Source organism: Bombus huntii, unplaced genomic scaffold (assembly GCF_024542735.1).
Source record: "Bombus huntii isolate Logan2020A unplaced genomic scaffold, iyBomHunt1.1 ctg00000068.1, whole genome shotgun sequence".
Lineage (NCBI taxonomy): Eukaryota > Metazoa > Arthropoda > Insecta > Hymenoptera > Apidae > Bombus > Bombus huntii.
Genome location: NW_026099327.1, coordinates 685,281 through 700,418, shown reverse-complemented (window position 1 = coordinate 700,418; position 15,138 = coordinate 685,281). Strand labels below are relative to the sequence as shown.

At 35.4% G+C, this 15,138-nt stretch overlaps 1 long non-coding RNA gene across 1 annotated transcript; it reads right to left on the bottom strand.

The window, feature by feature from the left end:
• Nucleotides 1-13,147: 13,147 nt before the first annotated feature.
• LOC126876289 (uncharacterized) lies at nucleotides 13,148-14,662 on the bottom strand. The gene is made up of 3 exons (XR_007694057.1): nucleotides 14,331-14,662; nucleotides 13,956-14,023; nucleotides 13,148-13,590 (listed from the first exon to the last, which is right to left on the bottom strand). It is a non-coding gene; the product is annotated as an uncharacterized LOC126876289 (long non-coding RNA).
• Nucleotides 14,663-15,138: the final 476 nt, after the last annotated feature.

Genomic DNA, 15,138 nt, shown 5'->3' with positions numbered 1-15,138 from the left:
GTTTATACAAAACAGGCGACATTTATCTCTCGATGATGTGTGTACATCAGGAAATCTGTCTTGGAATTGATAAAGTTACTTCCAAGATTTTTAATAATGCGAATCAAACAGGTAGATACATCGATTCCTATACATTGCATCCCAAAAGTTAAAAAGTAATTGCCTTATATTATTACATAGATTTCGACGTTTAAATAGCATCCATGCTCATAATACTCATTCTGAGTTTCACAAACTTTTTATTGGAACTTAAAAGACAGTGTGTGTTCTTGCGTTGTTACTAGGGTTCAAGGCATCCAACGTTTTATTTTTTATCTCGTTATCTCGGAGTATATATCTCCACTCTTGAAGCTTTATATTTTGTTATCTCTGGGTGTATCTTCATATTTCTTCAACGTTTGTGCTAACGTTGTATTCTGTAAAATTAAAAAATTACAGAAAGAGACATAACGAAAGAGCTACGTAACCCAAAGAGAAGAATGGAAAAACGTTTGGACTACAATGAAAGATCGTTAGAACATTCGTTATAGCGTAAGTATCCCATAGCATTTCTTGATCCCTTTCGTTTTATATTCGACTCTTTTCGAATTATAATTGATTAATTATTATCAAAACTAATTATTAAAAATTGTTGTTAAAATTATTATATTATTTTATTGGATTATATTTAATAATTATAATTCAGTAAAATAATGTAAAACAAAAAATGTCGTGCATCTACTATTTCCTCATAAAATGAAAGTAACTTTTGGAACAACCTAATAATTTAGCTAACTTTTAACTGTTATAACTTTTGAGTTGAGATGTTTAGGGCAGGTCTTCCTAAACTATGGTAACATAATGTTGTTATATCTATATTTAGAAGTAGGATCGCCTTAGTTATTACTTTATTATTCGGATGAAAAACACCACACGTCTCGGAGTCGAAAAACCTTTATTGCACATACTTGGAAGGGACACGAACGAACGAACGAAAAGGATGTCTTAAACTATCGATCTGGTCTATCGGCCGTGTCTAGTAACATCTTCTACTTATTCCCTTTTGTAACTAGCCGTCAGCATGTAGATGGCGAGCGAGAACATACGTTGTCATTTTCAACACATAATTATGGGACCCTGAAAATTTTTGCGATTGTCACACGTCAGTGAAACAAAAAATGTCAATCATCTGTCATTAAAGAATCAGAAAGAACTGAAAATTATGTTTGGTGTTGTAATATCGGAAAATAAAGATGGAAATTTTTTCCCGATTGCTCAGAATTTATTAATATTAAATTGAATATACAAATATAAATTGGACAGAAAACGATATTTACTTAACTGTGCAGTTATTTGAGCACTCTCGTCACAACGAATCTAACACACACACACACACTCTCTCTCTCTCTCTCTCTAACAACTCTATCAATTCTCTCGACTCTACTCTTCGGTGTCTCGATTAGGGGGGGGGGGGAGGGTGTCAAAATTTTTTTTTTGGCATTTTTTAGTTGAATGCATAACATCTTAAGAATATTGTGTCAAAATTTCAAGTCGATTGGAGCAAAATTGACGAAGTTACGAGTATTTTTGTACATGTCGGATTTTATTACCTACCCGATCCAAGCGTGCTATTGTTACTTCGCAGACGTTTTTTTCTCCATATAATACCTAATCTTACCTCCAGATCTATTTATAGTACTTAGCGACTTAAGTACAAACCTCCTTATACCTGTACTGTATATTTTGTCAGTGTAGAGTAAAAAATTTAGTGTAGGAGTAAATATTCAATTTTCATTAAGTTTTGTGTTAAATTATTACTAAAATGCCTAAAAGTTACTAGATCTGATAGACAATCAACTAGATCGAGATTATATCGACCTAGAAAAATTGTACCTCCGCATAATACGAAGGCACTTTAACAAGTAGCGCGTCAGATAAAAAAATAAAAGTGACCGTTGAAGATCAAGTTACGAAAGATCGTGAAAAATATTATAGGATAATTGATTTTTTATTAGTCTTCTCAACAATTGCTACGCTAGTGAAGAGGTAAGCCGATAAAATTCGTTTATGAAAGTTTTATACCAGATTTTTTAGTGTTCAAAACTTTAAAGCGTTTTCCCCACAACTCACGTTTTCAAAGTCGGTGCCCTCAATTACTTCAAAATTACTGCACCCATCCTTTTGAAATTTTGAAGACTATTTCTGCACATAATTTTCCAGGAAACGCTACAGAAGATTTTCAAATTCGTTAATTAGTTTTATTTTAAAATAACAAATTAGCCGAAAATTTTCGCACAAAATCGCGTTTTTCCCTTCAAAGTGTTCCGAAAAAGTTAACAATTAAAATATCGAAAGAAACCTTCGCAGCGTTACCTGGGGAAGGCTGTTAGCTAACGAATGAACTTCAACTTTTTGATTTCTGATGATACAGCACCAAGTTCTGAGGGGCACTGCAATTATACCTTTTTCCGAGACACGTCCGAATAACTGCTGCCATTGCCGTATTTTTTAATATTTCTCCGTGAAAATTTTATACAATATTCTTCGAATGTCATACTTTAATGCACCATTGGTTTTAAAAAAGAAATTTTAACTGTATCGTCAGAAAAAATTCACAAAAACATGCCTTTTTTTGTACGAATTAATCTTACCCCCCCCCCCCCTATCAACTCTACTCTTCGACGCCTTGAAAAACGAAACCGTGCTTCTCGTCTAACGTTGTCTATTGTTTTCCTCACACCTATGTAAGAACTAGGTGACTTTAGTCACGTTGGCACTCTTAAATGTAAACGAACCACAGGAAGTCGACGTATACGGCTTTTTTCTATTTTCAACCGATCTCTAGTTCAAACTACCTTACGATATTACAGTATCATACATTATAAACATTGGAAAAAGTAACAAAAATTACAATCTCTGAATTCCAAGGAATTCCAGGTTAGTTAAATAGGCGATTATAATCCAGTAACATTAAAAAAGAAGGAAAAATACTAAGCTACACGAATAAGTATTTAATCAGTAGATTTGTTATATCTAATGTACGATTAATGTATTATGTTATGTTAATGTACAATTTTATAGAAAATATAAAAAGAAAATTCATATACACTATCAAACATACGTTTGTGTACAACTCTAAAACTAAAACGGAGCCTATTATATGTATAAGAAAAAGTTGTTCAGAATGACGATCTTGACAACATATTTCTTGGTCATGGCAACAGGAAGCTAGCTTTTCGATAGCTCCACCATAGTTGCTGATGTTTCGAGTTTTCGACCAAGCAACTTGTTTGTGATAACAAACTTTTACGCGATAAGCCATATTGGAATAAAAATTACGATGAGTATAGTGGCGGAAGACAAAGACAGACGACATAACGCGTGATACATGCTCGATATAGCTTAAATTGTTCCATGTTTACAAAGAAAGTTCTGACTGAGGTCGGTCTAATGGAATACGCGGATAGGCGACATAGTGGAGATTCCAAGGAAGCAGCATCGTTCATCCAAGGCGGATGCTGCCATTGGAAACGAAAGAAGACGAAGACAATCTACCAGGAGAAGCTGAGAAGATTCGCCATCCGCGAAGCAAAGCGCTCAACGAATGTTGAACTTACGAGAACGAGTAATGAGGGGCGCGCTTGAAATGGCAGCAAACCCCGTTCTCGATCCTTATGCCTTGAAAAGTGATAGAAGGAAGAACGAGGTTTACGACGGAAGGAATCTGTGGAAACGATCGACCTTCGATAGTCCTCGAACGAAAATAGTGTCGGGAATTAACTGTCATCAAATACACTCCGCAAAACTTTTCACGGTGATCAATTTTACGCGACCGCATCTGATTTCCCTCAAACTTTTTTTATTCGTGCTTTTTATTTAGATTACTTTTCCGTCTATCTGTTCGAGTGGAATTTTGCAAGCGAAATTTCACTCTCACTTACCCATCCCGCTAGGAAACTGAAATTTGGAAATTGAAGTGGAAATTGAAGAAGTGGTTACCACTTCTAAGAAAACTCTACATCTGGTCTTTTTTAGTTTTCTCAAGCACTGAAGCCATCGACAGCGCGTAGACAAAAGACAGCGACGAAGTCAGGCCATAAACAGTAGACAGGCGACGTTGGCTTCGGGGTTTTTCAGTTATTAGGTAACACAGCTAGCGTGCGGATCTGGACCAGCTCAAATTGTATTTTTACTTATTACACTTCTATTTAAATATATTTTCTACCTTACAATTTATCCACGTGTTTTCTCTGTTTACACATCGAATAACCTCAACAGGTTATGGGCCCAGGGCTGTAAATTGCAAGGTAGCAACGTGAAATGAATAAATTGTTAAAGTGTTGTGCTTAGTAAAATAAGGGATAGTGCTAAAATGGAATCAGCAAGTGCGAAGGTCGAGATGTTACGCGGCGAAGAAAATTGGCTCCAGTGGCGTTTTGTTATGCGTACACTTTTGGAGGAAGATGACGACCTGATCAACGTGTGTGAAGGGAATTTGTGTCATCCAGGTAACAGCGCGGAGAAAGAAATCGCTCGTGGAAGATTTTTGAAAGCAGATCGATTAGCGAGAAAATTAATCGTGACCTCAGTAGGAAAGAAACCGTTGGATCTTCTTTTATGTTGCACGACAGCACATGAAATGTGGAAAAAGCTGAATACAGTATATGACATGAAGTCGGATGAGAATTTAAATATGGTCCAGAAGCAGTTCTTCGATTTTAAATGGGAAGAATCTGAAAATGTCTCTTACAACCTATGAAAGTTGGAACTCATAGCGGCGAAGATGAAAGCCCTTGGGAGTGAAATTGGCGAGAAAATGCTGATAACACGCATTTTATCGGTGTTACCAAACAAATTCGATCATTTTCACAGTGCGTGGGATTCCGTGGAAGAAGAAAAGAAGACCTTAGACAGGCTTAGTACCAGGCTGATGACGGAAGAAATTAGATGGAAGAAAGACGACCAGGAAACATCGGTGGCACTGGTAACAAAAGGTAATAATTATAAAAGGGAACAGCAGAAGCAGTCAAGTAAACGTGAATACGAGAAACAAGGACCAAGTTGCTTTAACTGTGGAAAAGTTGGCCATCTAAAGAAGGATTGCTTTAGATGCTTTATATGCAAAAGGAAAGGCCACACCAGCAAAAACTGTTTTAAAAATAACAAAAGAAGCAACAGTAGAGACAACCAGGAACCTAGAAACCAAAATCGGGATCACAGCGGAATTGGTCTATTAGGAAGTACCTCAGCGATACAAACGGCAAACCCTGATGTTTGGATAATCGACTCAGGAGCTACGGATCACATGACAGGACGACGGGAATGGTTCAGCGTTTTCGAAGAATTCGATAACACGGTGAAGATAGAGATCGGCTATGGTACGTTCATGGATGCGTGCGGCAAAGGAAAAATCAGAGTAGAGACTTTTGTGGACGGCAAATGGGTAATATGTACAATGAACGATGTTCTAAACGTACCAGGTATGAAAAGAAATCTGTTTTCGATTAGATCTGTCGCAAGAAGGGGCATAGATTTTTGTATTTCAAAGGAAGGGACCAATTGCATATTTTTACAAAATCAGAAAATAATAGCAAGAGGTTCTGTTATCGGAAATTTGTATAAAGTAGATATGCGAGTTATCATACCGTCAGTTTGTAATTTTAGCAATAGAGCGGAGTCAAACGCGGACACATTGCAGTTATGGCACGAACGGCTATGTCATCAGAACATCAGACATGTTAAAGAATTCTTAAAGAATTCAAATATGAAAGTTGTAGAGGATAATAACTTTTTCTGTGAAGGTTGCGCGTACGGGAAACAGCATAGATCGAGTTTTCACGAGAAAATCAAGCGGGCGACTAAACCTCGCGAAATTATTTATACGGATGTATGTGGACCTATGGAAGTCGAGTCATTAGGCAAGAAACTGTATTTTCTGACATTTAAAGACGATTTTTCAAAATTCACAAAGATTTACTTCTTCCGACGTAAGTCAGAAGTAACTGAAAAACTAAAAACCTTTTGCCTAGAAGTTGAAAATCAATTTAAGGATAAAATTAAAGAAATTCATAGTGATGGAGGGAAAGAATTCCAAAATAAAGAAGTCAAGGAATTTCTAAGAAGTCAGGGAATTAGGCACACGATTAACGTCCCATACACGCCTGAACAGTATGGTGTCGCAGAAAGGGAAAATAGAACAATAGTAGAGGCAGGTCGGTCGATGCTATATTCGAAACCAAATCTACCGCTGTTCTTATGGGCCGAAGCCATGAACACAGCAGTACATGTCATAAATAAGACGGGGCCGACAAGGCAAGATAAGAAAACACCAAATGAACTGTGGTACGGGAAACCGCCGAATTTAGAAAAGTTTAGGGTTTTCGGTACTGAGTGCTTTGCTCACATACCTGCGGAGAAAAGGACAAAACGTGACAAAAAGGCTAACAAGGGATATTTGGTAGGCTATTTAGATGACGGACGAGGGTATCGAGTGTACGTGCCAACAGTAAAAAATGTAATATTAAGCCGTGACGTAATATTTAAGCCTGAACTAGAAAATGCGAAATTCGTAAAATTAAGTTTACCGAAAATTGTCGAGCGCGAAGATGTGAGTGCGCAGAGCGATAGAGCATGTACGTATGAAAGTGCAGAGAGTGAACATGAAAAACAACCTCATGGAACTAGCGACAATGTGAGACAATTGAGAGATAGAGATAAGATCAAACGAACCGATTTTTATGGTAACCCAGTAACGTACGTAGCGGAAAAATTACCGGTGGATTTTAACGAAGCGATGAGATCCGAAAAGAAAGAGTTATGGGAAACAGCTATGAATGATGAAATGAAATCGCACCATGAAAATAAGACGTGGATACTTGTAGAAAAACCTAAAGATCAGAAGGTACTTAGCAATAGGTGGGTTTTAACGATAAAGCTAAATCCGGACAACTCGGAACGATACAAAGCGCGACTTGTAATAAAAGGGTGTTCACAGAAAGAAGGCATAGATTATAAGGAAACATATAGTCCCGTTGCTCGGTTTGACACAATTAGATTAATGCTTAGTATTGCAGCCAAAAATAATTTACACCTCGGACAGTTCGACATTAAAACCGCATTCTTATATGGAAGTCTGGAAGAAGATATTCATATGAAACAACCTAAAGGTTATGATGATGGTACAAATCGGGTTTGTAAATTGCTAAAAAGCCTATATGGCTTAAAGCAGTCTCCAAGATGTTGGACGGAACGTTTCACAAAATTTATCTCGAACTTAAAATTTTATCAGAGTAACGCAGATCCTTGTTTTTATATTTATACAGAAGACGACAAATTAATGTCGATGACCATATACGTAGACGATGGAGTGGTAGCAGCTTCAGACGAATCTTTAATTGATAAATTCTTCGATGATTTAAATAAAGAATTCAAAATTACGAGTTCGAAAGAAGTAAAGAGTTTTCTTGGACTTGAAATTAATAGATTAGAAGATGGTTCAATATTCATTCATCAGAGTAGGTATATCGAAAACATATTGGAAAAATTTAATATGAATGAGGCAAACAGTGTTTCTACACCTATCGAGACTAATTGGAACGAAAGTAACATAGGCGATAATGATTGTAACGCACCATACAGAGAAGCCGTAGGGAACTTAATGTTTTTACAAACCGTAAGTAGGCCAGATATTAGTTTTGCAATAAATATAGCGGCGAGACACTTAGAGAATCCAAACCAGTATCAATGGAAATTAGTCAAACGAATTTTGCGCTACATAAAAGGGACCGCAGACATGGGACTCTTATATACAAAAGCAGGCAGTCTCGAAACCTTTAGCGACGCTGACTATGCAGGCGACAAAGAAACAAGAAAGTCGACATCAGGCGTTGTATGTAAGTATGCGAATGCGGCCATCACATGGCAATGTAAGCGACAACAATGTGTAGCTCTATCTACGACCGAAGCTGAATATGTCAGTGCAGCCTCAGGAGCGAAAGAAATTATGTGGCTAAAGAAAATATTTCTTGAATGTAAATTAGAGATCCTTAAGTATATGCTATGTGTAGACAATACCAGTGCCGTGAAATTAATTAAGAATCCAGAATTCCATCAAAGAAGTAAGCATATTGACGTAAGATATCATTTCTTGCGAGATTTATACAATAGAGGCGAAATTGATATAACGTATGTAACAAGCGAAGAGCAATTGGCAGATATATGTACAAAGGCGTTGCCAAAACCGAGATTTGAATATTTAAGGAAAAAGTTAGGTTTCAAAAGTAAAAAAGATATTAATAGGTAATTGCTTGTAAACATGTAGAGTTTTTAGGGAGGGTGTCGAAGTGATTATTACTTCTCAAAAAAAAAAAGAGGAAAAACTCTACATGATCTGTTTAGTCTTCTAGTTTTTTTTTTTGTGTAATAAATTAATTTGTATGGAAAAGAGAAAGGCGGCTGGCAAATGTACTTGAGAAGGCATTGACAAATTAATTTTCAGATATTTACGACAAGAGTTAGAAAATATTAAGAGATAATTTGTAAATTTGAGATAATTGTTTGTAGGGATGTAGAGTTTTAGGGAGGGTGTTGAAGTGGTTACCACTTCTAAGAAAACTCTACATCTGGTCTTTTTTAGTTTTCTCAAGCACTGAAGCCATCGACAGCGCGTAGACAAAAGACTGCGACGAAGTCAGGCCATAATCAGTAGACAGGCGACGTTGGCTTCGGGGTTTTTAAGTTATTAGGTAACACAGCTAGCGTGCGGATCTGGACCAGCTCAAATTGTATTTTTACTTATTACACTTCTATTTAAATATATTTTCTACCTTACAATTTATCCACGTGTTTTCTCTGTTTACACACCGAATAACCTCAACATTTCAGTACTAGCATCGCCTGTAGGTGATCGTCTTCTCTTTTTAACAATTTACAGCTACTGAGAAATAATCTCTATGTAATTACTGATTTTTACTATACCATATCTTGTATTTATGATAATTAAACGTACTATGCGTTTATTATAATTTATGAAAAGTAGTTCTTACCTTAATTTATCTGTGCCTCTGAGCACAAAAGCATGGATTTTACGTTTAAGCGGCTCACAAACAGAATTCAAAGATCATCTAATAAAATTAGAAAATACAACTTTCTACTTAATCAAATTCTAACACGAAGGGAAATATTTGAATCTTAGTATATCATGTAAGATTGATACTTATTGCATTTATTTAAATTTATTTAATTAATAACATTCTATAGTTGTCTTAAATTAATATAAGTGCAAAGTTAAAAACATTCAATGCTTATTGGTAAATTGAACTTTATATTTCAGTGGAATAACTTTTCTCCCCCTATTAAAATTATTAATTATTAGTATTTTTTATGAGCATAGCTAACATAAACTGTTTGCAGAAATAAAAAATAAGAAGCGATTCAAGTAATTTGTTAAAAGAGTGTCTGTCGTTAAAACTATCAAACGAAGCAACAAAAGTAAAGAGAAAGGACTTAGAACTGGATGCTATTGCTTAACCTTGCTGCGATCTTCAGGTTTTTGTCCTTACTCCTTTTTTTTTTCAACTTTACTGACTTTAACTTGCTTTGAAAGTATCTAACAACATTGTTACGCATATGCTTGTTTGCGTTCTCTTAGCATTATACCTTTGACAAAAGACTATCGAAATATTTACATATAAAGTCTTTGGTTCTTTTTTATCCAGTAATGTTAAGACACAAGTTAACGATGGAAATCAATCATAGAAGGGAAATATTTCGAAACCTTGACTGACAGCAAAGTCGAATAGAAAGATAAATAAATATAAAATTACGCTATGACAGCTTTGTTCTTGTTCGAAATTATAATAATTAGGCAATAAGGTTTCTGAAACATGCTGGGCATATCGGCAGTGGATGCTTATGGTCTACATTCCAAAATTTAGGGACGCGTTGATACAAAATTATATTACACGATGTATACACTAGATGTTACATATGTAAATAAAAGAGAAAATAACAGTTGGAAAAAGTTTGTTTGCAAACGACACTATCGTCATATATGTACAATTTGTTCTAAATAAATAACTTTAATAGAATGTACCGGATATTTGGACTAACAGACGCCAACGATACAATTACGATTATTCTGTATTTTCGACTTCTTTTTCGCGTAGAATCACCCCCTTCCGCTTGTACCACCAAGTTACCAACCACCCTGTATATACTGTACAAAAGATGTACAGCGTGGAGGATGCCATAATGTGGTAGTAACAATCTTTCGTGGGTGAAAAGATTTCAAAGATTTTAAGGTCGTCTGCATTTTTGCTAATTATTTGCCCTACTTTTTTTTATGTCTAATATATCAGAGCGTGTTGGGACGATTTCAACGACACCTAATACAAGGTAGTTCGAGGGTAAATAAAAATGTAGGCAACAAATTTTACGTCGTAATAAGTGTCCGAAGTAGAAGAAATAGGTTTCTGTTTATATCGATGGAACGTTGGAATCGGCAGGTCGCCGAAGTCCGTATATTTTTATCACCTTGGGTTACTTGTAGCGCGTGTTGGCAAGAGACATAGTAAAAACTGTAAATAACGATCGACATTGCTAAAACATTTTACTATGAAAGTGGAATTTTCATTTACTGAGCAAGTATGTAGATATGCTGCATGTGTATGAAAAGACTCAGCAGAATCTAGTAACGTCACAAGCACTGTATGCTGAACCCTATCCAGATTGCGCCCACCCTTCATGCTGTATGTGTCATATGTAAAAAATTAAGAAACACTGAATGCTTAAATACACGAAATCCTAGACGTCATTTAGAAAATTAGGACAAAAATGAGAAAGAAAATTATTTTGTAAAGTGTACATTGTAATGCGTACGAATGATAAGTTTTCCTCCATTTGATCTTATTTAAATTTTAATAATCATTCTTCTCTTCCGCCAAAATGATCATGTTCCAAGTTGTTTGAAATACTGAAAATGTCACATTAAAATAATCGACTAATTATTTAGATAACAGGTGCAATTTGTGATACTTTGAATGCTGGTACGTAACTTTTTTGGAATATGTTAAAAAGAATCTTTTCTTTCTACATGCAATATAATATACATTTCTGCAATTATAGAATCTAAAAGCAGCTGCGACTTCTCGCGATTTGCTTAGTTTTATAGACCGAAAGTCATAAAGACGCTCGCTTTGAAACCTGACGCTTTTTCTCATTAAAATTATGTAATGACCCAGTTATTGACCTTTATGTCCCAATTCATGCAAAATACATCGTGTCATAAGTAGATCCTATTTTTGAGAAACAATTTTGTTTCGACCAGGTATCAGCTTTCCGTTTTTAGATTACTATATTATTATCCTTGCACTATTATCCTAACGTTTAAAATGAAACGTAAACCACGATAAATTTCTTTTACGTCAATACTGTTTCGCCGGGAGGAACAAAAATTGTGAGAATTTTCGTAGGTCGTTTTATGACACGCACGTTCAAAGACAAGATGTTAACTTTCAAGCCACGATCTTGCCATTCAGAATGATTTCTTTCAACAATCGAATAGTTATCTGCAATATCATTTTGAGATATTCAAAGTTAGTTAGAATTTCTTTTCGTTTATAGAATCGCGATATTTATGAGTATGCTATAAAACCGATGCTACACAAACTTCATTTTTAATATAGAATAAAATGACACCGAAAAGAACGATTATTTTATTTCCATTAAAAGCGGACAATGCTTTAAAAAAGCGATATTGGACGCTCTTTTTCCACATATCGGGTTTCCCCATTACATTATAATGTTACAGCAATGAAAGTAATTACGTACGGTTACTCTAATTAATATTCCGTCACGCCTTAAAACAGAATAACTTTTTTAAAATTACGGTAACGACATAGTTTCACTGTCGATATAACTATTATGTACTTGAACTGGGGTGATCGCTCAAGTAACTGGCGTTTCCCCGAGCTGTCTCCACCCATTCTCGTCTGGTTAGTTTGTGTTCTAGCCCGTTACGTCCTTCCCTTTCATCGGCCAAAAAAAGAACTACTACTACTACTACTACTACTACTACTACAAATACTAAAAGCGAGCATAGTGACAAAGTAGTAACAAGTATGACTTCCCATGCCCTGGATGATCCAGAGGATGAGGAGTCATTGATAGTTGTCCTCTTCTATGGCAGTTTGCCGGGTCTCTTCGGCTCATAGCCTCTTCTTCCTTCGGGCGCAATGCCCGCTGAAACTTACATCTAAGCTCGAGACTTTCTAAATAGCAAACCAAAAAATAAAGTACAAAGGTGAAATAAAAAGATAAATCGCGGAAGCTGATCCAAGTACTCATGGATGAACAACGATCATATAGCGATCGCTGTCTGTTCGCACGTGCATGCTCGAGCAATATTAACGTTCGTTTCGAAAACCACTCGCGATCACGATCGCGAAATTCGAAAAAATCGACGGGCAAAGGCAGAGACGATGACATGTTTCATTCGCGCTAGTTTTACCGACGATTATTCGAACGAAATTCTCTGAAATAGATTGGTCACCCGAAAACGCGTCTACCCGACCACAGGTCCACCTCCACTGATTAAACTTGAAAATCCTGATCTGAGAAGATGATTAGTTTGTGTAATTTTTATTTAACGGACTAACGCTCTTTCATTTTGTATTTTACTACTTCGATTCTGATTAACTCTACTTTATTAATTTAATAGTAACTAAGTAACACTGCTGTATTAATTTAATAAGCCAGAACGAAATTTTAATATTGCAAAGAAGGTAGCGAAAAAGACTGAGACTCGATCAAATGGAATAACTGACTCTAAATATATTACTAAGAAAGAAATAATCTCAGATAATCTCTTTATCAAAGCACATAATCGAAAATGCAGAAGCAGTGTTCAAAATTATTGCTTTGATTAACTGATATTTTAAATTCTAGGAGAAGTGAAATAAACGAACGCGACTTATTCCCTTAACCTACGATTTATGTTTGAGAATGCCCGTAATATTTACGTTTGGTCCGATCATCGTACTACGGGCTATGCCCGTAATATTTACGTTTGGTTCGATCATCGTACTACGGGCTATGCCCGTAGTTGTAGGTTAAGGGGTTAATATTGTCACGATTAATTCATTGCTAAAGATCAAGTATACTCGTGTAGATATTTGCCATTTGCAAATATTCATACGGAATATTAACATGCATATTTATAAATAACGCGAATATATTCTCAAGTGTATATGTTTAACTTAATTATTAAAAAACTAATTATTATCATCGCGCTGTGCAAGAAGACCTATCCTAAACTAATAAATTTGAAAAAAAGAGCGTTACTACTCACGGGTATAAAAGATACCCGCGTTCACTATGCTCGCAAAGAATTCTACGTAATACAACCAGTCACCCGTGCCGATTCGGGTCTTTTATCCTACGGCATAATTGAGTGACCAGAAGAACAGAAATGCATGCGACTCACCGTTCGAAGCAGACAAACAGAGAACGTTACCGTGGATGCTGTGCTATCCCAGCGAATTTCATCCGGGAGACTAACATCAGACAGGAACCGTCGAAAGGCTAATAGTAGAAATGCAAACTGCGAAAAATCTGTTACGAAACAAAACAGGATGAGTGATCGCTGACTATTTGAAAAGTTGGAGATAATGAAAAATGAAGGTTTATTAACTTTAGTAACTTTAGCAATAATAAAGATTGAAATTCTAATAAAATTTGATAAGTATAAAAACTGAGACACTAATATGAATGTGTAAAATCTAAAATAATCTGTAGTATGTTAGTCATTTGTTTTATAATTCGGTATTAAGACTTTAACTCTTATTTTATTTTAACGAAAAAATAACCTCAGAAAATGCTATCCTCCTAAATTTTCAGTCAAATTTCTTCATTGATAGTGATCAAAGAAAAATATACAGAATAGACATAACTGAAAGTAAGTATGTAAAAATACTTACATACTTGGCTTTTGTGCCACTGTTAGAACACTCCTGAAGAAGATGACGAAGTTGAAGTAGTGATATGTCTATAACAAAACATAAGATATTAAAATCGGTAACACATAATAACAAACGTGAAACTTTAGCAACAATAAAGACTAAACTCTAATAAATATGTAAATTGGAACTCTAATATAAAAGTTTGAGAACAACATATTCAGTGATTTTTGATGCGTATCAGCCAGTTTTATTGTACTTTAATGTTAAGATTTTAAGACTTTATTTCAATTAAAGAGGGCATTTACAGTTTTCTAAATTATCAATCATTTTTATTGTATAATAAATTTATTGTATAAAGGAACAAACTGAAATACAATATGTAAAACTACTTACATTCTTGAGCTCCTGCAGAAGCTTTGTCCTCTTGAGAGATGCACTGACTCTAATACCGAAAAAGAATATTCAAAAGAATATGAAATAGGATCACATTACCGTGAGCGTTAAAATTATAATCGGCGAACAAGAACTCTAACGTCGCGTACAAAATTATGTGATAAAATTTTATTATTTTCGCGTGTGATTATTTAATTGGATTAAATTATTAGAGTAATAAAAGACCGACGCCGCCAATACGTTACAATATGTTGCAAACCTGACGCAACACGATCCATGTTATCGGTACGAAATAAGACGACTAAATGACTCCTTGTACGTCAGTTTCGCCGAGTAACTTACAAAGTGTGATGGAGGGGGAAAGAGGGGGGGGGAGCATGAGCCGATGGCACAAGCAGCTTCGCAGTTAACGATCTAGACAAAGAAATGTATACATCAACAAAAACATTCCTATTCTACGAAGCACTTTCTTTCGAATTACGCAGCAGGAATCTTTCGAATTGCGCAGCACAATTCTTTCTCTACGTCGATATTTACAAATATCGTACAATAATTCGTAGCCCTACTGGCAACATCACAGACACATTTGTCTAACTTATTACTTTAGTTACCTTACTTTATAATCTTAATTTCGTTAAACAAAGCAAGATTGAAGCAACAGCATGAAGAAAGTGAAAAATTACTTAAAATTACTGTTTCGCAATGACCCAGTATGCAGATGAAGTCTTAAGCGCCTTTTGAGTGCGTATTCGCTTTTAATACTAATATAAAAATAATAAAAGAGAAACGATATTTATTTTTAAGTCCA